A 27,659-nucleotide genomic window follows, 5' to 3' on the forward strand; every position below is an offset into this window, starting at 1 on the left:
ATAACTTTCAGCTTCTTTCTGTATTTGGTTTCCAGAGGAATCTGGGCTTAAAAAGGTGAACGAGGCTCCTCCTGTTGGGAGGATCGAATTGCTTACTCTGGTGGTAGAGACAGAGGAGAAAAAGGTTGTTAAAAATAGAACGAAGCTGAGAGATTCCGATCTTTGAAGATCGCATAGGATTCTTGCCTGGTGCTGCACAAATCTTTGTCTGCATCAGAATCAGCTTAGAGGGCTTATTAAAATACAGTTTCCTCAGTGCCACCCCCAGAGGTTATGAATTGGTAGGTGTGGTGGGGCCCCCAAATGTGCGTTTCCGACAAGCTCCCAGGAGAGGCTCGGATTGCCAACTGGTGGACCCCATTTTGCGTAGCACTGGTTTTTAAAATGAACATTCACTTATGTACTTCATCAGTCCACAAATACTTTTTGGGTTTTCACTATGTGTCGGATATTGTGCTGGATAGTGAGCTGTAGTGCCCGCTCTGGACAACGTCTTATCATTGATTACTAACATAATGTCTAATTTCCCGGGAATCCAATGATCTAATTCATACTTTCAGAGATGACATACCAGCATTTTTAACTATGTCTGAATTTTTTTTCTCCTTTTCTGAGTAAACTAGATGTGGAATTGTTTTATCATTGGGCAAAACATTTTTAAGAATTTTGATACGAAGTTACCAAACTGTTTTCCAGAAAGGGTTGGCCCATTTGCTACCCAGCCACACTGGAAGAGAATGGCTATTTTAATAAGCCTGCATCACCACAGGGCATTGTAATTTCCATTTAGGAGTTTGTCTCTTCCTAATTGATTTGTTGTATCTGTTACCTATCAATGACACGGGTCCTTTAAAAAGCTTAATTTTTGAAAACTGTATATATTTAAATTTGTGCCAAGTGACCTTGAAAAAAATTGCTTTGTGACTTCCTGGATCGCAAAGCAAGGAAAGAGTGGCAGGAATAATTCACCTTCTTTGATAAACACGTTATGAAATGATTTTTAAGACATGAACTCTGCTAGAACGTACTAGCAAACACTAAATCAGCTTCCGTGGTCGTTCTGACACTTGGGTTGCTTGCTTCTCTGGTACCTGCAGTGCTTTGAACGGAAGATGTAAAACACAAGGAAGGATGGAATACGAACGGGATCTTGCTGACAAATCCAAACACGAGAAGGGTTCCTTTCTGCTCGTCCTCAGTGATGCAAGCAAACTGAAAGGGACAGCAGGCAATGACACTAATACATCATCGAGCTGTTTTGTATTCATAACTTCTCAAAGATAGCACCGTTCTTTAATGCAGTATTGATTCAGCCAAGCAACGTTACTCTATTACTTTCTTGAGCTGTTGAATTAGGTTAAAGGACACTATTAGGGTTTTTAACTGGAGATGAAGAATTTTTATAGACTAGGAGCCCTTAAAATTTTCCAAAGGTCGTTGGCCAGAAAGTTGACCCTTGGTAGGTTTATCACAAATCGGGGACATGGCTGGGTTCGCTATTAGGTACAGTGGTGTTTTAGGCAGTAACATAATAGGGGGAGAAATACCTGGGGGGTTGGGAGCCTGTTGGTAACCCCAGAGTTAAAGAAGAAGGCATACGCCAATTCTGTCCGCCCATGAATTTGACTCATTGTCTTATAGCCACGACACGTGCTGGACGAGGTGAGCCGCAGAGCTTGGCACCCAGGCCGTCTTTAAAGCCTGGGGAACGGGGATTGTGACTTCTCCTTTTTCTACCAGGTCTTAATTTTTCTGAATCTCCTTCTTGGAAGTGTCTGAGATGGAAGAGAAATCTATACTAATATGATAAGGGCTGCTCAGATGAAAATTGTGCTGATTTTGGGGTGGGGGGCTGGACAATGCACAGAATGATGGCAAATATTTATACTGAGTTTTCAGCAAAATGATCTTTCCTATAGCGGGATTTGACCAGTTTATAGATAGAATCATTCCATGCATGTCATTTCTTGCTGGCTAACCCGTATTTTGGGGTACTTTCCCTTTGCTGATCACCAAAATAAGGGATCATCTGTGTGTAGACTGAACCCCTGTTCTTTCTAGGGTAAATCTCCCCCTCAACCTGAAGATGGTTTGCCTTTATTTGCTCTGAAAAAACCAAGTACTTCTTCTTTATGGGGGAACAATTTCCAAAGACTCAGGAGGCTTGTTCCTGCCGCACTTCGTGGCTGCAGAACGCCTCGTGATGCTTGTAAGTTACTTTCACAGCCTGACCCCCCCAGCACTCCCTGTGGGCTGCAAACTCTCTTCTCGTTCCTCTCCCTTCTCCAGCGTTGCCCCGTCTCCCATACTGATAGGACAGTGCAGTGTAAATTTTGTTCTGGAACCATTTTCTGCAAATGAGGATGGTTATGATAGGACGCCTCACCATGTGACCGCTTCTCAGTCTCTTCAGGAGGACTCTGCTTCACCAGAACATGTCTTCTTGATGTTTTCATTGAGAGCAGCATTTCTCGGTGTTACATTTTTAAAAGAGGCACCTCAGAGAGAAGTTATTCATCAACATTTTATTAGATATTGGTACCTTCAAAGAAATCAGTTTTCAAAGCCTCTTTCTGCAGAGAATTTTGGAGGGCTGAGAAGAAACTTCAAGGTGCCGTGACTTGAGCTGGGAGGAGAGGGAGGAGGTGGGGGTGGCAATGGTGGTGGAGGATAATATATACTGTGATACTTGGAGAAAGTTGTAGGGCTTGGACACAAACTTCATGTGGTTTAATTTTTCACGAAGATAATTCCCAGAGGGCATAGTGCAGAGGAACAAACGCCTGAGGTGGTGGATTAGCTGTCTCGATTGTTAGTTCTTGCTCTGCTGTCTGTGATGCAGGAGGCAAGTCCTTGGAGCCCTGTCTCAGTTTCCTCATCTGACAAACTGAGGAATTTGTTTACACGTCTAGCTCTTCTTTCTGCTTCAAGGACTGTCTTTTCTCCCTGCAGGCTGTTTCCAAATGTGATTTTCTGGAATGAATTCAACTGTGGCATTTTTCCTCACTAGAACCTTCAGTAGGTGTCTGTTGCCTGGAGATCAGTGTCCAGACCCTCAGACAAACATTTAGGACCCCCCACCACCCCCAACTACTGATCTTGTTGCTGGCTTGGCCTCAGTTTCCAGACATATCTACTGGAAGCACACAGAAACCTGCAATCACAGTACCAGCTCAGGGGGCCTGCTGTGTGTCCCATTGGGAAGCCTGTGTTTTCCAGCCCTCACGTGGTTCCCTAGAGCACCCTGGCCCAGAGTGCCTCCTCCCCGTCTGCCTGGCTGACTCCCTGTCCCCTGCCCTTGAGGGTCCCATCCCCGCACCTCTCAGCTATCACTGCACCTTGTCATGACCCCCTCCCAAATCTGACGGGATTCCACAATCCCATGTTCAACAGCACAGCGTGTGCTGTAGGTGGAGAGTCTGTCTGTCCTAGGTTGGCCTTAACTCCTCATCTAGGCTCTAGGTGCCTTAGGACAAGGGGGACCTTTTGTATTTCAGTATAATTCCTTGCTTACTTCACAGCTGGTAGATAATAACACTATTTATGGCTCCCTAATGCTAGGAGGATGTTATTTTTTTCCCTTTTTATTGGGGGAGGGTGGTAATTAGGTTTATTTGTTCATTTATCCATTTATTTATTTATTTTTGGGGGGAGGTAATAGGGCTTATTTATGTATGAATTTTTTTTTTTTAAATGGAGGTACTGGGGATTGAACCCAGGACCTCATGCATGCTAAGCACACACTCTACCCCAAGCTATACTCTCCCAGCCAATGGTTGAAAATATTGAACGAACCTAGATTTCATAAGCCCCAAATCATGTTTTAAAGGAAGTTCCCTTTGCACATGAATAAGGGAAATCCTCACGGCTGCTGGGGACCCAGGCTAAAGCAGAGAAGGTCGATTCAGAGTGAATGAGGCCCCACTGAGGATGCCACAAGGGGGAAAGAGACTGAGGTCCCATCTTCCCTTCTGAAATTCGATGTTGTTGGAACTCTCTGATCCACCATGGTAATCCTCCTTGAGGTCTGTGGGCAGGAAAAGAGTGTCAGAGTGCTAATAATTTTTCTTGCTTTATTACTCTATCTTCATCCAATAGATATTGATGTGTAGTGCTGTCACTCTCCTATTGCAAAGGTTCCCTGACTTCCATGGTCCTTTTCTCTTTAATTCACAATTCATTTAGTAGTGACTTAAAAAATCTCCAAGTTTTAATTTGACAACCTTTTAATTGTTAATTTCTGAGGTAATCACGACAAATTATATGATTTAAATGGTATCATTTTCCTAAAACGTATTTTCAGAATTCCGCTGAGACCTAGGAAATGGATAGTTTTGTAATTGTTCCATGGGTACTTATGTGTACTTGAAAAGAGTATATTTTCTTGGTATATGTGTGTGTGTATAAGTAAACACATACACACACATACATCTCTGAGGTTGGTGAATTTGGTGATTTGTTGTTCAATCTTCAACAAGCTATTTTTTAAAAAGCTTGAACTATTAGTTTCTGACTGACCTGTGTTTTCTCCCCAAATAATTTGGATATGTCAATTTTCTTTGCAATTATGTCAGTTTAAAAAAAGTATATTTCAAATTCTGGTGTTTGTATTAATTGATTGTTTGTCTTCTTGATGTATCATTCTTGTTATTATGTAATGTTCCACCTACATCCCTATGAATCATTTTTCCTTAAATTCTATTTTGTTTGCTCTTATTGTTGTCACTTCAGCTTCCTTTTGGTTATTATTTGCAAGAAATATCTTTCTATCCTTTATTTTCAAGTTTTCTGTGTCTTATTGTCAATGTGGGTCTTTAAAACAGCATGAAGCTGGGTTAAAAAATTCAACCTGATAATATCTGCATGTCTAAAGATCCATTATTAGCTTTATATTTATTTTAATAATAATAATAATTTTTGGGGGGTTCTGCTCAAGTTCTTTTCTTTTTGTTGGCTCATTCTTTTCTGCTTTTGGTTGAATTAAAGACATTTTCCCTATTTTTATATTTCTTTTTATTCTCTGCTAGTTTGGAAGCTCTGTAATTTGTTTCTATTCTACTAGTAATTGCTCTTAAATTTATAACGTACATACTGAACTATATATAGGATGTGTGTGTGTGCATTTATATGTGTTTATATAGACATATTTGCTTATTTTATGAAATATATGTTTATAGCTTCTTCCTGAATATACAAAAAAGACTTTCATTATTTATTTTATACCCTTTCCCTTTTTATTTTTGTTGACCAGTACCTTATTATAACTAAAAAAACAAAACTCAGAAATATTAGCTATCATTTTTATAGTTAATAATTCAGTTTACTAACACGCTTTGTTGATTTCTGTGTCCATCATTTAATGTTGCCTTGACCAACTTCCTTAGTTGTCAATCTAGTCACGCCTCATAGAATCGGCTGCTTGAATTTTCTTCTCACTGGTCGTAGTGGAGTTTTCATAGATCCAGTCACCATGATCTTCTACTTGGGTTTGAACTTGTTGATAGCTTTTTGATTTTTTTTTTTCCTGAGGTGTTTTGTCTATTACTGCTGTGTGCTTGGAGTAAAATGTTTTTTTTGCATCAACATGTGAATGTTCTGTGTCATCTTGAGCAGATTCCACCGCTGTCTAATTTGAATATGTTTGCTTGGTACTGCTAACTCTGCTTAGAGAGCAGTAAAATAGCAAGTTAGCAAATCTAAGACACGTTAAAAAGGAGGCCAAACTTACTTCTTAATTCCCTCCTTTGTTTGTCAACTTAAAGAACTTGACCGTGAGTTGGGGACCATCCCATTGAAAGGAAGATGTGAATGGCCTGATTTGTCAGCCCTGAAGTGGATCATCCCATTAACAGGGATGGTTTCTCCTTCTTTCTTTCTTTCCCTTCTAGACTTTGCTTCTCCCTACTGCTGCTTTCCTTATTTAAGTCTAGATACGACCATTTTGAATAATCAGAACCACTATATTAATGGGATTTTTCTACTTCGGTTACAATGAAAGCAATCAAGGATAAGCTTGATTGAAGATCTCACATAATTAATCACTTCTTTTCTTTATTGTTATCTCTTTTTAAAAGTGTTTTGTAAAATGATCATCTATATTAATGGAACATCTTTCAAAAGAGAGGACGTGAAAGAATGTCAATTGATATTCTAATACTAAATATCATGAAACATTTCACTGTCTTATTCGGGAACCATCTGAAACTATTGAAACTCATCTTTCAATTCACACTTTTCTGGGGCTGTCATTATCTGCTGCCATATATAATAAAGAAATATACTCATCCTAACGGCTGCCAACTTCCATTTCAGCATCAGCAAATTTGATCACAATCCCAGTGAAGGATTGTGATAAGAACACAGTTTGATCTTGCTTTATGAATTATGTGTGCTCTATATAATGAGGTAGGAAATGAATATTTGTATACTTAATCATGATGTTAATCTCTATTATAACTTCAGAGAAGTGTGCCTAAAAAATGGGTTCCAACACTAATAAAACCCCACCCTCAAGAATCTGAATAACCAGGTCCAGGAGCAAGATATATTTGTCAAAGTGTCACCTAAGAGCATTTATTTCTCCTTTCAAACACCTATAGGAAGCTTGGTCAGATGGTTAAACTGACTTATAGACTTTGCTCATTTGCTTATTTAAAAATACTCAGGAGGCCAATGCCTTATCTATGAATGAATGAATTAACTCAGATAACGGGGAAGGGGCTCTGGTTGGCTGTGGGATGATACCAGTTGTGCAAGAGGAAGTCGCTGGTTTCAGGCAGAACCCGTGCGTTGAGCTGCAGTGTCTAAGAGCCTTGGGGACAGGCAGGGGAGAAGTAGCTCCCATCATCTTACAGCTCAGGGAAGAAACACTCTTTCCCTTGCCTCTGATGATAAACTCAGTTATGCATATACACTGGGGACTGCATTTCCTCAGCGTTGGTCGCACCTGTAAGACATTATGGAGCTAAGAATTAGAACATGAACTTGGCTTATGGAATCATCATAGACAAGACAGATGCCGTTTTGCTGCAATGGTCAGTTCATGCTGAAGACTTCCTTTCTTGTGTCTCTGTCTCCATTGATTTGACTATTGGCTTCGTTCTCTGCTCTGCTGCTCTGTGTGGAGTTACCCAGGTCTCTGTCTCTCCGCACCTTTGTCTGGTATTCCTTTTAGCTGGATCTTGGACTCAGGTTGTTATTTACTCAGTCTTTTCCCGGGTGTATTTTGCACACTTCTGCCTTCACATCTTCTTTATTCTCACATTTCATCTCCATCTTTGGCTTTTGAACAAACACTGGCGATGCATAGGGGCTCACGATAGAAGAGAAGGGACGTGACATCTTCATGAAGTTCTAAGTAATGACCCCGTCAGCTGTTGTCCTGTAAGTGCTCTGGCCCTTTTTTAGCATCAGAATAATCACTTAGTGTCTTTAAGGCTAAATCTGTGTCATGTTTTATATAATGCCCTTAATAGTTGCTTTTTGTATTTTGTATTGCCATCTGCCTGCCCTTCATTTTTAAAGATGCTGCCCTGTTTTTTCCTGAATCTTATTATGTGTGTATGTGTTGGTGTGTGTGTCTGTGTGCCTGATATAAAGTTCCAGCAATGTGTTTCCATGAATTATACAGGGATAGAGTTGTCAAATAAAACCTTGGCGAGCAGTGAAGGGGACTACAGAAGAACTGCTCTCTCCAGTATTTGTGAGATACAAGTGTCATGTTTAATTCAAAAGACAGGACACAGAGACATGTGTGAGGATGTTTATGGAAGCATTGATTATGATAGAAAACATCTGTAAAGAATCTCAAGTGTTTATGGCTAAGAGATTGGTTTTATAAATATGGTATGAATCTATGATGTAATACATTGAAATGGTAATGTACATCTCTACTACTAATGTGGAAAAATACCCACTATATATTAAGGGAATAAACGATTACATGCAACATCTACTATGATCCTGTTTTTGTATAAAAATATATAAACATGAAGGCATATGTATATATAAATGGAAAAATGTCTGAAAGATTACACTCCTACTTGAACATTTAGTAGTCATAATCTTGAGTTTAGTGGTATTAGAGAGTGTCTTCACATGAATATTACTGTTTATGAAACAAGTTACTACTTTTAGTAATAGAAATAGTAAAGATATATAAATATATGATATTTGTCAATAGAAAAGTATATTTATATAATATAAATAAAATATTCTGTGAGTTAAGTCAAAATTTCAATTACCTGCTAGAAACCCTGCTTTTTTATGCTGTTTCCAGTTGCAAGCTGTAAGCTTGCCCTGTGGTTTGAGAAGGGACAAATTGGGGAGTGTGTTTAGCCAATTTTACTCAACCCAATCCTTAGCTTGCGCAAGGAAAGAGATTCATGTGTTTTAAAAATTGTGCTTGGCTCTGGGAAATACTCTAGTGGCGAAATTGAGTTTCATTACTTATTTCTCCTGTACTGTGATCTCTGTGTACTTAAGAGTTACTTAGGCTGTGATTTTGCTTTATGTATTTATTAATATCATGTTGATTCACACTCACAAAAGTAGGTTACTGGAGGAAGGCTCTCCGGGTGTCACCATAACTCACTCTTTCTTGAGCCTAAATATAATACCTTTTCAATACAGTATATTGAATTGTGTCTCAGGAGAGGAATCTCGCTCTGATTCATACACAGATCCATTTCTCTTGTCACTCAAATACTGAAATATCTATTGCTCCATTTCAGGTTTTATTAATCTTTTTTAAAAACTCCATTTCAGTGGCATTCTCCACTACATGCACATATAAATGGTGTCGGATGCTTTATGCTCTTGGGAGGCATCTTTGACAAGGTTAGAAACCTTGAAAGGAATGCAGGAGGGAGCCGTCAGGTGGGGAAGAAGGAAAAGAGACACAAAGCCACACTGATGTGCGATGCTTTTTTACTGACTATATTATATTAATTTTTCACTTTCACCGACTTATAAGACTTTTACTCACCTCTCATCACTATGTATTTCTCTCTAAATATGGTATTTTGATGTGGTGGTTTCTTTTATGTTTTAGTCGAAAGTTTCATTTTTGGTTTAGTCACTGTCATAAAAATTTTGTATGTTTATTATCCCTTCCACTATCAGCATGTGTTTTTCTTTCATAAAAAATATTAATTTGAGTTAATTGATTTCCTCCTTTGTTCTTGAAGATAGTGAGAGCTACTGATTTTTACAAGAGAAATAAACAAGTTGATACATGGCTAGAAATCCTGTGAGCAACTGAAAATACTTTCCTTTTAAGTTAAAAGACTGGTTTTATTGAGGAGAAAGAGGAGAGGAGCAAGGGGTAGTGAGAGAATATGAAAATGTCTGAGAACAACCTAAAAGTCCATTGACAGATGACTGGAAAAAAGAAGTTGTGGTATATTTATACAGTGGAATACTACTCAGCCATAAAAAAGAATAAAATAATGCCATTTGCAGCAACATGGATGGACCTGGAGATCATCATACTAAGTGAAGTAAGCCAGAAAGAGAAAGAAAAATACCATATCATATCACTCATATGTGGAATCTAAAAAAAAGACACAAATGAACTTATTTACAAAACAAATAGACTCACAGCATAGAAAACAAACTTATAGCTACCAGGGGGTAAAGGGATAGGAAGGGATAAACTGGGAGTTCGAGATTTGCAAATATTAGCTACCACATATAAAATAGATAAAAAACAAATTTCTTCTGTGTAGCACAGGGAACTATATTCAATATCTTGCAGGAACCTATAATGAAAAAGAATATGAAAAGGAATACATGTACGTATATGCATGACTGGGACATTGTGTGGTATACCAGAAACTGACACATTGTAACTGATGGTACTTCAATTAAAAAAAAAAAAAAAGAAAATGTCTGAGGAATGGGAGAAAAGGAGGAAGAATGGAAAAGGTTAAAGTGTACTTTCTGGTAGAGACTGAGGTTGGTCTTAACTTCTTAAGAAGCAGAATTAATCTCTTCTGAGCCATCATTGGGCGGCTGTTAATTAAATGATACCACATCTTCTTATCTTCAACCTTTATAGCTCTACAGCTAAGTTGCTGAACTGGCTTTTTCAACAGATAAGATTTTCCTTTGGCAGCTACCTGTAACTTTCGATGAAAGCTTAAAGCGTCAACTGCTTTAAAGTTCTCTTTTTCTTCACTTGCCAAGCAAATAAAAGTTGCTTAATTTTGCTGACGAAAATTAGTGAAGCAGGAATGGAAAAGATTACGAGCCAACTTCTCATGCCCTACTCTTTCCAGATTTAAAGGAGTAAGATATTCAAGGCTGTATGTTATTCTGCAGGAATTTTCAAGCCAGAGCCCCTGGTGCTGACAGTTTCTTGATGATCACACTTTCTGGGTTTGTTTCTGCTTCTGTCTGACTGGCTTTTTATGTAATTTTGCTTTCTTCCCTGTTTCCTCTCCCCATACTGGAACCGAGCATCATGGATTTAGAAAATGTGGTACTTTACAGTATATATGTGTAATTTACAAATAGACCATCCTAACATTTAGGATATCCTATCTCCTCTAAGGCTAAGCCGGTGATGCTCTGGGTCAGCTCTGCCGGCTCCCTCAGGGTGTCCGGAATCCTGTCTGGGGACCCCAGGCACAGGCAGGAAAGGCATTTGGTGCCCCGGGGAGGAGGGAATGAGAATGCAAAACGGCTGTGTTTGCTTCCTCTCTGTTTAGTTGAGAAATTGGAATCCACCCTCAGGAGTGAGAAACATGTGGAGTTTTTAAATGCAATGACCTTGAAGGACCTGCAATACATCCTTATAATTGTCTCTGGATCGTAGCTAAAGAGCTGATGAGATACTGGGTGAGGTTTGAGGCAGACTGTATTCTCTGCATATCCTACTTTAGGGGCTAAAGTGTGATTTATTTTTCTCCTTTTTTTTTTTTTTGCACATTCTCTGAAATTGTCTTTGTGATTTTTCACCTGAATTTTTGTCCACGCCTTCATGCTATTGTCTTGTCCCTTGCTTTAGTCTGATGCTTTTATTTGAAGACATTTTGTTTCAAGGGGTCCATTTAAGTCAAGCAGCATTACTGGGCCCTGCATACTTAGGCAGTCTATGCACACCAGCCAGTCCTTGTCCTTTTTGAAATCAAAGCTTTGTCTAGTGGACACACACTTCACTGTAATAAAGGCACATTGTAACAAACGATATTCTGGATATAGTCTTGGGGCAGCAGAGATTAATTTGGACTGGGGAGAAGAAGAAAAATCCATCAACTCATATTTTTTACGCTTTTACTCTGGGTCAGGCCTTGGTGTTAAACTTGAAGAAACATGACATAGGTTTCCTTCTTTCTAGGAAATTATTTTATGGGACACCGACACAGAAAGTGTCACAAATCATGGCAGGAAATGACAATGTCAAGATCAATGGTGGAAGCAGGCAGGGTTGGAAGACGGGAGAAGGGCGGATTGAGTCAGGGAAGAAGCCTTCATAGAAGATCTGGGCTTTTCAGGATGGATGCAAATAGGGAGGCGGAATAAGAGGATAACTTGAACAAAGGTAAAAAGTGAATGTAAGGGAGCCAGTGAGGCTAGAATATTCCTTTACTCTGGTTTAAAATTCCCTCTGACAAAATGCCGGGAACTGTCTAGAAAGGCTCGTTTGTGCTTCCAAACTAAAAGCGAATGAGAACTCTCTCATTTGTATCCTCTTTCAGGCTCCTTCCCTGGGACTCTGTCCAAGGGAGTGAAGTCAGCTCAAATTCTGCATAAGAGAACAGTCTAACTCCGGTCTGCAGCACGGTGAGCTCATTTGCTCATGGGCAAAAGGTATTTTCCTGCAGGGGTTTGCCTTTCAGATGATAGCTTTTTGCCTTTGGACTCCTAGTTTTCTGGAGGTTACCCATCCCAAATGGTTTGCAATGGGGGCATTCCATTTAACTACTGGGTCACAGTGAGCAGGGCTGGAGGAGACATGGAGTGTGTGTTTTTAGAAAGCATCCACCGTGTGTAACTGTGCTGTATGGTTTACTGAGAGAGACTGTGGAGGCGAGATACAGCAGCTCAGGCTGGGAAAACAAGACCAAGTGCATGTTCCAACACGGGAGGGAGTAAAAGGAAAGGATATAGTAGGAAACCGTAGTCGGCAGAGACCTGACGGACTGGGACTGGTGCCAAGTAAGAGGACGGAAGTTTCTCCTCTGGGGGATAATGACTCTCATTGGAAGTGGCTTAGCCAAATTCATAGTCATTGTCACAGGGCACAGATGAACTTCTCTGAGATGCCAACTCTTCCGTAAAATGGTGCCCTATTATGTTGTTAAAAATATATTTGTTGAGTCCAAGGAGGCATAATAAATTGCAAGCAAGTGGAAATGCATTAAAACGCGAGGAGAAAATCAGTTGTAATAAAAGCCAAACATTCAGCCCAGGAAAGAGATGCTAAGTGAAGTTAAGGGCAAGCCTCACGGGTGGAAACGGCGATGGGTCATAGGCTAACACGTGAACTTGAACAGTAGGGGACCAAATGGCCAAACCTTTACCCAGCAGTTCCTGGGCCAGTTTGACTCGTCAACCATAACCCGTGGTCTTAAGTCAAGGCTTGAAGTTTATTCAGGAATTAAGAGATTGAATTGTTTTCTACTTTGACCAAAAAGAAAGCTCTGGAAAAGATTTCAGTAAAAGATAACCAATCTATGTGTCTGTAAATGTTGAGTAACCATGTCATAACTTAAAAAAATGCTTATTGAGCAAACTGTCTGTGTCAGGGGCTGTGAGCGTGAGTTTCAGAGTCATGATATGAGGTGGGAAGACAAGGCAGGTGTTGGAAGGTCCCATGATGCAAAGGCAGGGAAGGGGAGAACCGAGCATCTGTTAGAGAGAGTACTTGCCTTGGAGTTACAAGCTGAGGGAGTGATCCCTCTGCAGGCTTAACAGGGGACCCTGGGAGGATGCTTTACCTGTGCAAACAAGAGAATAGAAGGTGGGGAGAAAGGCAGAAAATACCCAAGTGAACTTTGCAGGGTAAGAGGAGTTCCTGTTTTGATGATGCATGGAGTTTGCCGTGGGGGTGAGCGGAAGTTTGTCTGGAGACACAGGTGAAATCCATACTTTGCATACCTGGCTAAGAAATTGGGACTTTTCCCCTCTGGGTCTGTGGGACACCAACAAAGCATGTTTCCAGAAGGTTTTTCTTATGTAGGATTGAATGTAACAAGGCTCAATAAACCTTATGGCACTTGTTAGGAAGTTTTTGCAGGAACTGAGACACGAGATGACAGGGAAAGTTGAGAGAAAGTAACAGATGTGAGGTCATAGTGAAGGATGACATCACAGAACTTTCTGAGAGGACGGAGTGCAAAGAAAGAAGTCCAAGAAGATGCTTGTGTGCTAAGTGAAATTGTCAGACCGAAAAGGACAAATATTGTATATTCCACTTATGTGAGGTTCCTAGGATAGTCCAGTTCATAGAGACAAAAAGTAGAACAGTGATTATAGAAGCTGGGGGAGGACGGAATGGGGAATGGATGTTTAATAGGTACAGAGTTTCCGTTTGGGATGATGAAAAAGTTCTGGAGATGGATAAGGGTGATGACAACAATATCAATGTACACATAAAAATAGTTAAAATAGTAAATTTTGTTTTATGTGTATTTCACCACAAGAAAACAAATTCTTAAAACAGGGAAGATGCTTATGGTTTGGGCATGCTGATTAGGACACTGATGGACTGAAGGGACAAATCATGAGGAGAACTGGCCAGCTTTGGAAACCCGAATACAGCTCATTTCAGTCATACTAAGCGGGAGGGAAGAGTATAACCAAGTAGGAATACTTTTTTAGGATATTGTCAAGTTCTCGATGGTCATGGTGGGCTTAGAATGATGGCTCTGTCACGATGGACACCTCTTAAAGCAGATGTGTTTCTAGTCAGCTGGCTCCCACGCATGGAGAATTTCTGGTCTGGATACCGGTCCTAACGTGTGGTGCTAGGATTCTTCCTTGGAGTTCTGTCAAGGAAACAGGGGAGAAATAGTTTGAAGGGAGCTTCAATAGAAATTTGAACCCTCTGATAGGCTCAAATAGAGGAAGAAGGAATCAAAGAGGCCATATTAAGACAAAAAACAGGTATACGTAGGGATTTGTTTTCTTAGAATATTTTTATTTTTTATATGTACAGTTTTATGTATATTATGTGTATGCTAATTCTTAGTGCATGTATTTTAAGACCTTCTTGGTATGTCATTTCTCCTTCGTATGTGAATAGTTGGCTTGTCTACTGAATGAGCTAGAATTATTCCTCCAAGCAGAGCTAAATGGTTTCTCCTTTGCTCCAACCTTATTGAAAAGGGGAACACAGATTTAGCAGAGAGAACCTTGGGGTCAACTTCTGAACTGATTCAGGAGATTCCAAATTTTGAAACTTCTAATAACTGAAGTGTTATCATCAAGTTCTTGGCAATCATAGAAAGAGATGTTCAGCAAAACAGATGATTTACCATTCATGAATTTTTATAATTGTGTTGAGTGTCTTGAAAGGTATCTCTTATTTAAGGAATGCATTGTTAGACACTGTGGCAACGAATCATCCTTGCTAATTGCTTTGTGTAGGCTCTTGGAGCATGTTGTTTTAAAATATATACAATTTGCATCATATCCATTTTTGATTTTAAGCAATAATACTTGTTAGTCACTAGGAGCCCAAGGTATGTACTGTTCTAACGCCGTGAGGAAGATTGATTTTAAATTGAACTTTAGATATATTTGGTGAATTTCTTTTATGGAATATCTTTGTATTTTCACAATTTGGCAATAATTGTTTTAATTTTTAATGTTATTTAAAACATTAGGATTCAAAAGAATTATTAAAAAAAAATTCAGACATCGGCTAGTTGTATCCGTAGACAGTATTTAAGAGAACATACCAATAATATGCTGTAGATGAATAACCTAAGGCTCTTGGTTTAAATAACTTCCCTGAGGTGAGGTGGCTCTAAGTGGCAAATTCAAACAGTGCCCCCTAAGTTGAACTTAGTGTTTTATTTGGTTTGCTTCTCCTCCTTTGACACCATTAATAGTGGGTGAACTTGCTGAGTCACTTATGTCTTTGTTGATGCTAAGGACAGGCCATAAACAGATGAGTCATGAGCTATACTTAATCCTTCAATAGGTTTTTTTGGCCGACACTGTTTTTTTGTTTTCTGTTTTTGTAATTAATTGTAGATGTTTAAAATCTACAGACAGACATAGTGATCTGGATTTGGAAACTCTCTGAAAGTCAACTACAGCTGACAATATTTGTGCTCATTCTTGTGTGGCGATATTTGCTTGGAACTGAGGAATGACTCCTCCTCTGGTTTACTGGATTCTCCAATACTTTTCCACCCATCCTACCTCACAACATTTTTATTACGTGTTTGACCTTTGAAGGTGTCTTAATTTATGATCCTTGATGTAAATAGTGTAGAAACAAACAAAAAAATAAGTACTGCTAACAAAGGCATGGCTTCAAAGTTTAGAAAAGACGTTAAGATTTTTTTTTTAATCTATTGAAGTACAGTCAGTTGCAATGTGTCACTCTCTGGTGTACAGCACAATGTCCCAGTCATGCAGATACATACATATATTTGTTTTCATGTTCTTTTCCATTAAAGGTTATTACAAGATATTGAACATAGTTCCCTGTGCTATACAGAAGAAATTTTTCTTAAAAACTCTTTTTATATATAGTGGCTAACAACTGTAAATCTCAAACTCCCAAATTTATCCCCTCCCACCCCCTTTCTTGGTAACCATAAGATTGTTTACTAAGTCTGTGAAGTTGTTCTTAACCAGAGCTAAGCTCCATTTTACTCTCAAGGGTAAAATAAACTGGTGATATTTTTATGACTCTAATTACTTGAATTGTTTCTCATTGAGAAGACAGGGGGGTTAAAGACTTCACAAAACTTTTATTACATTTTCTTGCGTCTTTATGGCCAACGTGGAGAAACTACAGATGGGTTTGGGACGTTAGCTTACAGTCCAGAAAATTTAAACCCAAAGCTGATCATTAGGCTCCAAGTAGTTTACCACCATGGCCTTCCACTACAGGGAATCCATCTGAGTGAGGTCGATGGGCTGCCCATCTTGTTTATGCTCCCTGAGTGAGTTAGATCTATCACAGAGGGCATTGCTGGATAAAGGGAGCAGTGATGCTTTAAGGTTAGGCACATCAGGATGTGTGTCCTCGGAAGCCAATTAAATAGAAAAGGCCACGGTGCCAACTGTTTTTCCAACTTTGATCACTTGTGATAAATCGGAGTTTCATCTCTAACATAGCTTGGTTCAACTCTTTTGAAATCTGGAAATCTTTCTCTTTTAGAGAAAGAAGGAAAGGGGAAAGTGTGGAGGCTGGAAACGTACACAATCACTTGATTTGTTCAAGCAACTTTTCTCCCGAAAGGGCAGTCAACATGCTTAGCATATTTGACGGCCAGAGTCTTTTTCTGTGTGTGCAGCTCCATTCTCTGAATCCCTCCTTCGCACGTATCTCCATTCCGTCCCACAGTAGCCAGGTGGTGCTGCCGGGAATGATGTCGCTGCTTCAAATGCGATGATTTGGCTCCCACATGTGTAGCAGTGTCAGATATTCTGCCTTCCAGAGAAGGGGATTATACAGGATCAGGCACCACTCCAACATTTTATCTGTGTTGTCTGCATCTGGAAATCTCAATGTGTGGATCTCTGTTTGAACGAGGACTAGAAACCTCAGTGAACACTCTTCTCTTACAATTTCCTTCTAACTGTTGGGACTTACTATGCTTCATTATTATTATTATTATTATTTTAATCTGAGGGTCCTCCTTGAAATTTCCCAAGAAAACATAACATAGAGAAGAAAAAATAAAGTCTATGCTTCAGAATTCTGCCTTAAAACAAGATTATTGGATTATGCACTTTCCATCCGATGATGTTAGCATGGTACATTGGTTTAGAATTGAAAATAAACTCTTGGTGGCATCCACATTGCCTGTGCATTTTAATTAGAGGATTACCTGTTCTAACTCTCTCTCTCTCAGAACTCTGCCCAGTGTTACCCATCCTTCATACCATGACTGGAATTTCCATCTTTGTGGTTTCATTTGTCTGGTGTAGACAATCATATCTTGGGTAGCTAGCATCTTCCCTTGGTATTTAGCTTCCATGAAACAAAGGGAAAAAAATGCACTCTACTGGGCAGTCCATCACCCTCCATTTGTAGGCCACTCATTCTAATTAAACTAAGCAGTTTAATTACTAAAATACAGTATTAGCAAACGTTAGGTTTGCAGACTTCATAAGGCTGTTGCTGATCCTGAAGTTTCCCAGTTGTATGCATGCTAACCTAGATCACTCCTACTTTCCAGAATGAGGACAAGGTGGTGTTACGGGGCCATTCCTTCCCTTCCATGTCTACTTTAAAAGGCTCTGTGACCATTTTCTACCATCCTGGACTTGAGGTCCTCTTTCTGAGAAGAACTTTCTGGGGCTTTCTCTTTCGTTTGATCTTTTAGTTTATCAGGGATCAGCCAACTGTACTCCACGGGCCAAAGCTGACCCACCACCTGTTTTTCTGTAAACAGCTTTGTTGACACACAATCTCACTCATTTGTTTATATATGGGCTGAGGCTGGGTTTGCTCTACTGCGGCAGACTTGAGTAGACTTGAGTAGATGTGATAGGAAGATTGCTAGAGACTGAATGACTCACGAAGACTAAAATATTTACTATCTGGTGCTTTGCAGAGGGAGCTTGCCAACAGCCGAAGTGCACATTCACTTAAGACACATTTATTGAGTGTGTGAGATTTTACTATGTGCTGGATGCTGTAGATCTAAGTATAAACACTGTAATCCTTCCTCTTAGAGAGCTAATAGTCTTGTGGGAAAGAGACACATCAGCATTTGCTTAACCACAAAATGCAAAAAATGCTCCAGAAGTGAATTTAGTAGACACTTAACGAGCATAGAATAAGGAACATGTGATTCTACTGGGGTGGGTGGTTTGGAAGAGGGCTCCAAGAAGAAGCGGTCTTTGCATGTTTGACTTGCAAGACCAAGAAGTTATCCAGGTAGAGGATGGGAGCCCTAGGTCACATCCCTTGCAGAAGGAGAAAAGTAAGCAGAGTCACCACGGTTGAAGGAGAGAAAAGGACTTTGGGAAACAGCAAATAGCTCAGTTCGGCAGAAGCCAAAATCCCGTAGGACTGTTTCCAGCTAGAAAGCGTGCACTACATGGAGGTGTTCGAGTTTTTCAAGTGGTGTAGTGGGGAACAGAGGGAAGGGGCGTGAGACTAGGAGCTGTTTTATCTTGCTCGTGCGGATGCTCTTTGGATTTCTCTCCACACCCATCTTCCGGCTCTTCTCGAGCGTGGCTATCATCTTCTCTGTTAGCTTGGAAAGTTCTTCTTTTTGGGGAAAGCAGAGGCAGAAAAAAAAAAAAAACTCCATCCAGGTGAAATCACTATTATTTCACTTCAAGCTGCCATCATATATTTTTTTAGAGGGTGTTGGAAGGTTTGCTTTTTTCTGCTCTTTGTTGAAAGGAAAAGGCAAGGGTCATCTCCCACTTACCTCAGTAAGGACCTACCCACGGTAGGTAATCCTAACAGTTCTCCATGATTATTGTAAGACGGAAGGAGACTATATGCTGGAAGTGTTAGATCAAGTGGCAAGACCGCTTATATCCATCGCCTGTTTTCTTAGTATCTGTCAGACCTTTATGACACTTGAAATTAATTTGTCTTCACGTGGTAGGAGGAATTAAGCAAATCGAATGAAAGGAATAGCCTTTCCTTTGCTGTGGAAACTACTCTGACTCTATTTAATTAAAATATATTATTAATTAGTAGATAACAGTAATGGAGGTTAACACAGCTGGCCCATTTACTTTCCCTCCATCAGAAATGAGGTTTTTAAACTTCTTACTGTGGCATTTATCTTTGTTCAGCTTCAAATCCTTCTTGTCCCTCTTTGAAATCTTGAGGAATAGCATTGCCATCCCATGTCAGAGCTCAGAAATATTCTTCCAAATCCCTGATCAACTGGGTTCTCCAAAGGGTAACAGTAACTAGCATTTGCATAGAACTTTCAGCACGGAAAGTGCCTCTAACATAGGTAATCTCATTGTACCTTCAAACATCTCACAGGGTAGATGCTTCCCTGACCATCTCACAAGTTGGAAAGGGAGGTTTCACAAAGTTAACCATTTCCCTCAAGATCTCGCACTAAGTAGGTGGCAGAGTTCAAAATGCTGACTTTGAAGTCTGTGCTTTTTAAGTCCTCCTGGAGTGATTCTTCTTTTGCTGAAGCATGGCACAGATGTAACCAACAGTGTCAGAAGCAATGGCTCCTTGCCGTCAGAGCCAGTCCAGGGGAAAGGATGAGTTTCTCAGATGAAGCAATGTTGCCCACCTGTGCTCCCCCAGGCAGAAGGTTCACTGCAGGGATTTTACCCCTTTCCAGCTGTAGTGAACTTCTGCAGGCCGGGCACAGCCCACGTTAGAGAGCACACAGCTTTGAAACCAAGGTCAGCATTCAGACTCACTCACGTGAGCATATTTCTCTCTCTCGTTTTGGATGTGGGGCTCGGTCTCTCTACCAGCAAAGTCTTGGGTCCCCTTGGGCATCTCTTTACTTAAATGACTTCCACAGACTTGTCCTATCAAGTCAACTGTTGCAATTAATTCAAGTAACGTTTTTGGGCAGCTGTGATGTGTCAAAAACTCTGAAAATGCCCCAGCTGAAGAGTTACAGAGAAGAGTAGGCTTATAGTAGACTCTTGGCATTCAAAACACTTCCATCTTAGCTCCATTCTTGGACCTGGGCTCTCCTGGACGACGCTGGTCTATTGTAGTTTACATTCCCATATAGCAGTGTTGGTGATGACACCACCCCTGGAAAGATGTGGTGCAGGTTTGGTGCTGATAGCTGCCATCAAAGGGAAGCTTTTCAGATGGCTTTTGGGGCAAATGTCTGTAAGAGTCTTAGAAATTGTCTTCAAAGTCTCATGAGCATCCTTTGGCTTTGGGGAAGGAGGACCAGGTGGGAAGGGGATGCAAATGAAAATGGTCTCTTTTCTTCTGTTTTCCCTCTTTGGTCCACCCATCCTGGCTTGGTAGCTCAGTGATTCCCAAGTGCTCCTTTACAGACCAATGTTGATTTGTGGTCATGTTACCCAAGTCTTGGCAAAATAAGGAAAACGTGTTTATAGATTTTCTTTTAAGAAATTATGGTATCAATGACAGTTTGAAAGGGAAATAATTGCTTGGCAAGATAGTTTGGCAATCTTTTGTAGATTCATGACAACTTTGGGGGCCCTTTTCCTGGCCCATTAAATACAACTGTCTGGACTCTCTTGCTCAAGCTTGCCGGTGTTTAGACTCACTGATTTGGACAATTATCTGTGCCCTAGAGTACAGGGCCTAGACAGATGCTAATGACCATTTTCCAGCATTGCAGACTGGAGTTACTTTCAGACAGCATAATTATTGTCAGGATGCTGTAAATGGCAGGGCAGCTCCAGGTGGTGTCATTTACTTAATGGTCTGTTTTAGTTTATGTTGTGCAGTGCCCAACTTTTCCAACCTTATGGGGCAGTCGTGACATTGTCTGGGGCACTGTGACCATAGTGTGACTTTAATTTTCCCCACGGTTAGCCACTTCTGTGTGTTCCCTCTTTGTACTCTATTGATGTCTTCTAGGGCCACGTTATTCCTATGACTCACTTAGAATCCAGTGTTTGTTCTGAATTCTAAAGTTTTTGGGTTCTAAAGTTGATGAGGCTTTGTGACCAAGAAGAGGAGATTTGGAATTCAGTGTTGGATGTGATAATCACACTATTTATTTTTGAAGTGTATAAAGGCGGCAGAAAGAAGAGTGAAAAGAACTTGGTTTGAGGGTTGCTAACTGTGTGATCTTGGCAAGGAACTTAACTTCTTTAGAGTTCTAATTGACTCAGATGCAGAATGGAGATAATAATGTGCATTTTGTAATTAGTTTTTTTTCTTGGTAAAGATGAAATGAAATTGAAGCTTTGTTATTTGATACATTAAGGATCATTGTGTCTTTTTGGTAGATGGACTCATCATTATGTATCGTTCCTCTCTGTATCTGGCAATTTTCTTTCCTCTGAAGTTGATTTTATCTGATATTAGTACAGCCACAGCTTTCTTTGGTTGGTGTTTTCATAGAATATTTTTTCCCATCTCTTTGCTTTTAATCTACTTAAAATGGGTATATTTGAAATGGGTTTCTTGTACGCAGCATATATGTGGGTCATTAAAAAAATCTATTCTGATGATTTATTTTAATGGGTGTATTTAAATCATTTATAGTTAATGTGATTTTTTTGTTATGTTAGGATAACATAACAAAAAGTGTTCTGAATGCCAAGTGTTCTGAATGTCTGTCACTTTATTTGTTTTTTGTTTCTCTCTGTCCCTTTTCCTGTCTTGCCTGCGGGTTACTTAAATAGTTTTTAGTATTACATTTTGCCTTATCTGTCATGTTTTCAGTATATATTTTTGTACAGTTTTTGAAAATAGTTTTCTCAGTGGCTTCTCTGGAGATCACTTTATATTCCCTTTCAAAGGCATACTAATTTATGTGCCTGGCGTTCAAGTCAGTGGCTACCCCAAGTCTCCCTTATATTCCCCTGCCTTTCTTTTTGGTTCTAGGGAGAGAAGATACACAATTCAGTGATACAAATCTTCTCCTCAAGTAAATGTGTAGCTTTTATACTTAAGTGTGTATTTTAAATTATAACAATAATGTTTTGTTAAAAAATTGGAATTTCTTACTACTTTGTTGAACATGCTTTGTTTTTGCTATTTATCTACACATGACATTATATAAACATTCTTCCTATTGTTTGGTAGGATTTTTAGTTAATTCTTTTTCAGTGTTCAACAGCCTGAGTACTGGTGGGTTTCTTGACCAAATTTTAGAAACCATGACAACTCAGGAAAAAGAGCTTATTTCCCCCAAACACAGCCTATTCAGAGTCAGAAGTAACCTCTCATGAATTGCTGTTATTTCTTTTCTTTTAAAAATATTACTGCTACCTCCTTATGTCTTCCTCAACAAAATAGTTGTTTTGCCTGACTTTGAACTTTATGTAAATGGAAACATACATTTATATTCTTTTGTATCTTGCTGTTTTTGTGTAGTACGATGGTTGTGAAATTCATTCATGTGATTTTAAGTGGCTATTAATTGACAGGAAAAAATATATGCAATCCAATAAAAAATTGGAAAAAGACTTGAACAGAGATTTCATAAAGTAGGAAATTCAATGACCAAAATCATATTAAAATGTGCACAAGCTCATTAGTAATCAGGAACGTGCATATTAAAGCCACTTGGATAAATTTGAGAGTTTGAGATCTGCAAATGTTAGCCATTATATATAAAAATAGATAAAAACAAATTTCTTCTGTAGAGCACAGGGAACTATATTCAATATCTTGCAATGACCTTTAATGAAAAAGAATATGAAAATGAATATATGTATATATATGCATGACTAGGACATTGTGCTGTACACCAGATTGACACATTGTGACTGACAATACTTCAGTTAAAAAGAAACAGTCACTTGACAATACCACCTGCCAGATTGGGGAAAAAAAAAAACTAAAAGTGTGGCAACACTATGTGTTAGTGAGAATGAGGAACAGTCAGAATTTTCATACACTGCAGGTGAAAGCAAAATTTAGTACAACTGTTTTGGAAAACCCTCTGGCACAATGCTGGACGATATACCAGCAAGTCCTCTCTTATCTGCGTATTATAAAAACACAATGGCACATATTCTTGTGAAGAATATTTATAGTGGCATTACTCACAGTTGCTCCAGGCTGGAAGCAAGTGATCAATCTATTGTAGTGGATTCATAAAACGGCATACTACACTCTAACAAAAAGGAGCATAGTGACATTACCTTTGTGTTTCAGTGAATCACCTTTGTCTCCTTTTTGTCCATTTCATCAGTTTGGGGCTACAACTGGTGACATTTTGGGAGTTCTGTTGAACTAATATAGTCTATAGAAATGTTTCATTTTATGTGATGCAGACCCAACAGTTCACCCTATTTATGCTCACTTCTTACTCAAATAAAACCTAAATGGTGTGTAGCTTTTTTTTTTTTAACCCCCAAGCTCAAAGAACCAGGCAAAGTGGAAAAGTGTAGTGATCGTAACAGGTTAGCCTGATGCGATTCTGCCCGTCACATGCTGCGACCCCTAGCTTTTGAAAAAGGTCATTGGAAATTCCAGTAAACAGAACGCAGCTGTGACCAAGGCAGCTGGAAGAATCGGACTAGAAGGGAAAATACCATCTGATGTTTGTTTCGGAATTATGTTGAGACTCTGTACCTGGGAACATTTGAAAATAAATTGCTTTTTTGAAAATTGGTGATAGGGCATAAAAACTGATGAATGGATTTTGCAGTCTTTGAATTTTTTTATTTACTCATTTTTTAACCGTGAAGGATGAAAGAGGGATGGGGAAAAGGTAAGAACTCCGTCCCTAGCCCCTCGAACTCCTGGCGGAGCACTAAGCATGGTGCAGCGGGTGTGGACCTAGGAACCCCCGTTCACAGCCTGTGGAAAGTAACTTGGCAGTAACCCACAGCTTCTTTAGCATCTGCCTACAACCTCTCCGCCAGCAGTGGATGCTTTCAGGGATGGCTTGATGGAATCAGGCGCTGCAGGTCGGGCCAAGCCCTGACCCAGTGCCCACTCCAGTCAGCTCTGACTGTCGGCAGTGGGGTAGCGATAGCAGCCGTGTGCTCACCTGCCTTGGATAGCATTTGCTCAGTTTTCCAGGCATAAGTGCCAGGCTTAAATGGCAGCCTACCAGGATCATAGGTACATTGGAGATTTTCAATTATATTTCCAAGGGAGAATTTGGCTTTGAAGCGCAAGCTTCCTTTTGGCCTCCAGGTATAAAAAGCACTGCAGTGCAGAGTAAATGTGCCATACTGTCTTCTGGAGGGGAGGCAACCCAGCCTATTAAAAGAAGATTCATAGAGATGTCTGCTAGGAGACACCCGGAAGGCTCTCCGCTTGGCCCGATTTCCTCTGCTTTGGTTGATCCAAGATCCACCCCCCCAGCCTGCAGGACTGAGGCATCTATGGCCAATCTGGCTTCACTTTGCACTCTTTTTAGGATGGAGAGTGTAACCTCAACTCACTGACTCTGATCCTGATGTAACCGAGAGGGACCCTCTGGGGCCTTCCCAGGACAGACCCCTCCCCCATCTCCTCTGTTGCCGCTCCTCTCTGAAGGACCACGATAACAGTATCTCATGCACATTTCCTGAGTTGTTTTACAGATGCCAAAACCACCACCAAATGGAAGAAATTAACTACATGATGACCATGAGCCCGTAGGCCCCAGACCTATTGATGCCCAAGGGTTGATAATGTTAACCTGTCTCACTGCCTTGTTACCTCACCATCAACCAACAGAGAACTGTGCATGAGCTGACCACAGGCACTGTGACCCCTCCTCCCTCACCTGGCCTTTAAAATGCTTTCCTAAAATCCATCAGGGAGTTCTGGTGTTTTGAGCACTAGGTGCCCTGGACTCCTGGCTGGGCATCCAGCAACAAATGCTGCACTTTCTTCACCACAACCTGGTGTCAGTACACTGGCTTCACTGTGCATGGGTGAGTGGACCCAGACTCAACTGGGTAACCCTGACACCTGTGGATAGGCCTCCTGGCATCTGGACCAAGGTTACATAGATCCTGAACGTTTGGCCAAAATTGCATTTGCAGCCACAGGGCCCTGGTCAGCCACTGGGTATTCAGTCTTCCCATTTGTAAAATGAAGGAATTAGACTAAATGGCTCTTACTTCTAGACTGATTAACTTCCACCTGAGCTCGTCTTTGCCCTTGGCCCTTGGCCCTTGCCAAGACAGGTTCTTGCATTCAGGCTGGAATCCACTCATGCAGCAAAATACCCCAAAGAGCAAAATACCCTAATATTCTGCCCAATCCTGGCTAAACTCCATCATTTTATGAGGATCCAGCAAGACTTGCACTAGTTTATCCTGAATATTGACAAAGACAGCTAACATGGACAACTGCTTAAAATGTTATTTTATAATATTAAGGTCAGAAGTTCTTAACTTGAGGCCCATAAACTCCAGAAATGTGTGTGTTTGTGTGTGATGCATTCTTAATTTCTTTATGAAAAGAGGGTCCAATGCTTTTATCAGTTTCCTTGCTCAAAGACTTGAGAATCTCTGATTTGTGGTGTGAGTTTCTTGCAGATAAGAAAAGCATATATTTAGTCAATGCATTGAGCATATGGATATGTATGTTGAGCAAACATCTTCCTTTTTCCAAAACTTTAATATTTGACATCACAAGGAAGACCCTCCATGATTGCATTTCTTTCCCATCAATGTTGATCTTTTATCTCCACTTCTTTTCCTTTCTCTTCCTTCCTCACATCTTTCTTCCTCTCCCTCTTTTTTTTTTATCTTCTTTCTCCCGCTTCCTCCTCTTCCTTCTCTCTCTCTCCTTTCCCTCCAGTTTTCTTCTTTGTTTATCAACAAATAGTTTTAGGGCCAAAACAACACCTCCTTTACCATTGAATTTCAGCCTCCATGAGAGTTCCTGGTGTACAGTACTTAGTCACAAAAGATTTACTGAATGAACACATAAATGAAGCATCCAGAAAGGATACTGTTCTGATTCTTTCAATTGTGAGGTGGTCAGGTTGGATCTCAGAAAGCGTGGAAAGTGTTCTTTCAGAGGAGCTCTGAGTCATCAGTGGATCAGAAAGGTTAGATTTGATAAAAGTACTGCATCTCCCCCAAGTCTGGCCAAGTTCCCTGGGTTTTGAGATATTGGTTGTAGTGGCCAGTTTCAAAGACGGCCTTTAAAGACCACTGCTTGGCAGTCATACTTTTTTGTAGCCTCCTCACTGTGCCACGGTTGGTCTGTGTGACCAACAGCATATGGCAGGCTTCCAAGGTAAAGTTATAAAAAAGAAAGCCTCTGTCTTGAGATCTCTCTCTGTCTCTGTCTGTCTCTGTCTCTGTCTGTCTTCTAGCTTTTTCTTTTGGGTCACACTTATATGGGGAAAACTGTGCCCTAAGCTCTATAGAGAGACCCACGTGTTGAGGGACTGAAGCATCCTCTTAACAGCCATGTGAATGAGGATGCTGCCCCAGTGGACACTTGGATTACAACTTCACGAGAGACATCCTGAGCCAGAACCACCCAATTAAGCCGTTCCTCGATGGCTGACCTCCAGAAACTGTGAAATTGTAAAGTGCGGTGTTCTCAGCTGGTGAATCTAGAGTAGTTGTCACGTAGCAACAGGTGACTAACACAGTTACTGAGTGACACCTCCGGTGGGGTTAGAGTTAATGGGCTGGCGTTGGTTAATGAAGAGCATTTACCTTTTTGCTTTATAGATTAGTACCCAGGGTGGGGCAGAAACAGATCTGACAGCTAGGTTCTGACCTCAAAGAAATGCCTCTCCTCTTTGGAATTCCTGTTTATTATATGTATTGTGACTAAATCAACATTCTAGCACTAAATAGTTTTTCTGTATAAAACTGAGCAAGTTCTGTAACTCCTAATGGTGCCAGAGCCAAACTGTTCCTAAAGAGAACATTTCTTTTCTGTTATTTAACCACAGATATAGCAACATATTCACTAACAGGGAATCTATTCCATCTATAAATGAACACATGAAGCTCCTCAGAGGCAGGGCTGGCTTGTGCAGGCGGATAGCTCCTATTCCGTACAGTAACTGATGTACACGCGATTTTGCAATTATATGTTGAAAACCAGAGTTTCTGGAAAAAAAGAGCATCTTCTTGAATAGGTATTGTATCCATTGATACTGACTCTGAATCTTAAGGTGGGTTAATGTGCTTTGAGATCTTCTGCTGGAGAGTCTCGTGAATTTTACTGATATTTTTGACAGGCAGAGTCATCACGTTTAGAACAAGGGGTGAAGAATAGAAGAGGGGGAAAAAAAGGGAAATTGGAACTGGGCCCTTCAAGCCCTTTTGTGAGTTTGATTCTTTACTCCATTTATATCTATGTCTTTATCTGTATTTATATCTATACAAATAGTGTGTATCTATACATGCACATCTAGTCTACCCTTAGTCCCACCTACTGATAATATCATTATTATAATTGTGGGAGATTTCCTCTAATCTCTCGTAGGCAATCTTTGTCAAATGGATGTCTGCTAATCTGCTGCATTTAGGAAACTTCACCAGAGGGAAGCACCCATCTACTACTTACAGATAAACAAGTCAAAATGAACATAACTAGCAAGATCTTTTTTTCCTTTTAACTTGAAAAGCCTTATCGATAAATGATACTGTTGTTCTGGACTGTGTGCTGTGTAAATGTGTTTTCTGCCAGCCATACATTAGCCTCTCACAAGGGCGAGGGAAATTGAAACTGTCTTTCTAATGGATCATAAATCTTGGAAAGGATTTGAATTCATGGATTACATGTCAGCTTTGAAAGCATTTGCTGATTTATCTTGGATCTTAAAAGAAAGAACATTTCTATGACAAATCAAATTAGTGCATTTTCATATTCTGTGTTGTAGTTTTTGAGAATAATATCCTTCAAAGAAATAATATAGCATGCAGATAAGTTTTTC

The 27,659-nt window shown here is 40.0% G+C and overlaps 1 long non-coding RNA gene across 1 annotated transcript in view; it reads left to right on the top strand.

Annotated features, from left to right (window-relative positions):
* Positions 1-27,659, top strand: part of LOC140688810 (uncharacterized) — a 134,509-nt gene that overhangs the window by 96,397 nt on the left and 10,453 nt on the right. Inside the window, exon 2 of the long non-coding RNA XR_012063666.1 lies at positions 11,703-11,787. This is a non-coding gene — a long non-coding RNA (uncharacterized lncRNA). The remainder of the gene's footprint in view (positions 1-11,702; positions 11,788-27,659) is intronic.

The sequence above is a fragment of the Vicugna pacos genome, chromosome 1, assembly GCF_048564905.1.
Source record: "Vicugna pacos chromosome 1, VicPac4, whole genome shotgun sequence".
NCBI classification, from domain to species: Eukaryota; Metazoa; Chordata; class Mammalia; order Artiodactyla; family Camelidae; genus Vicugna; species Vicugna pacos.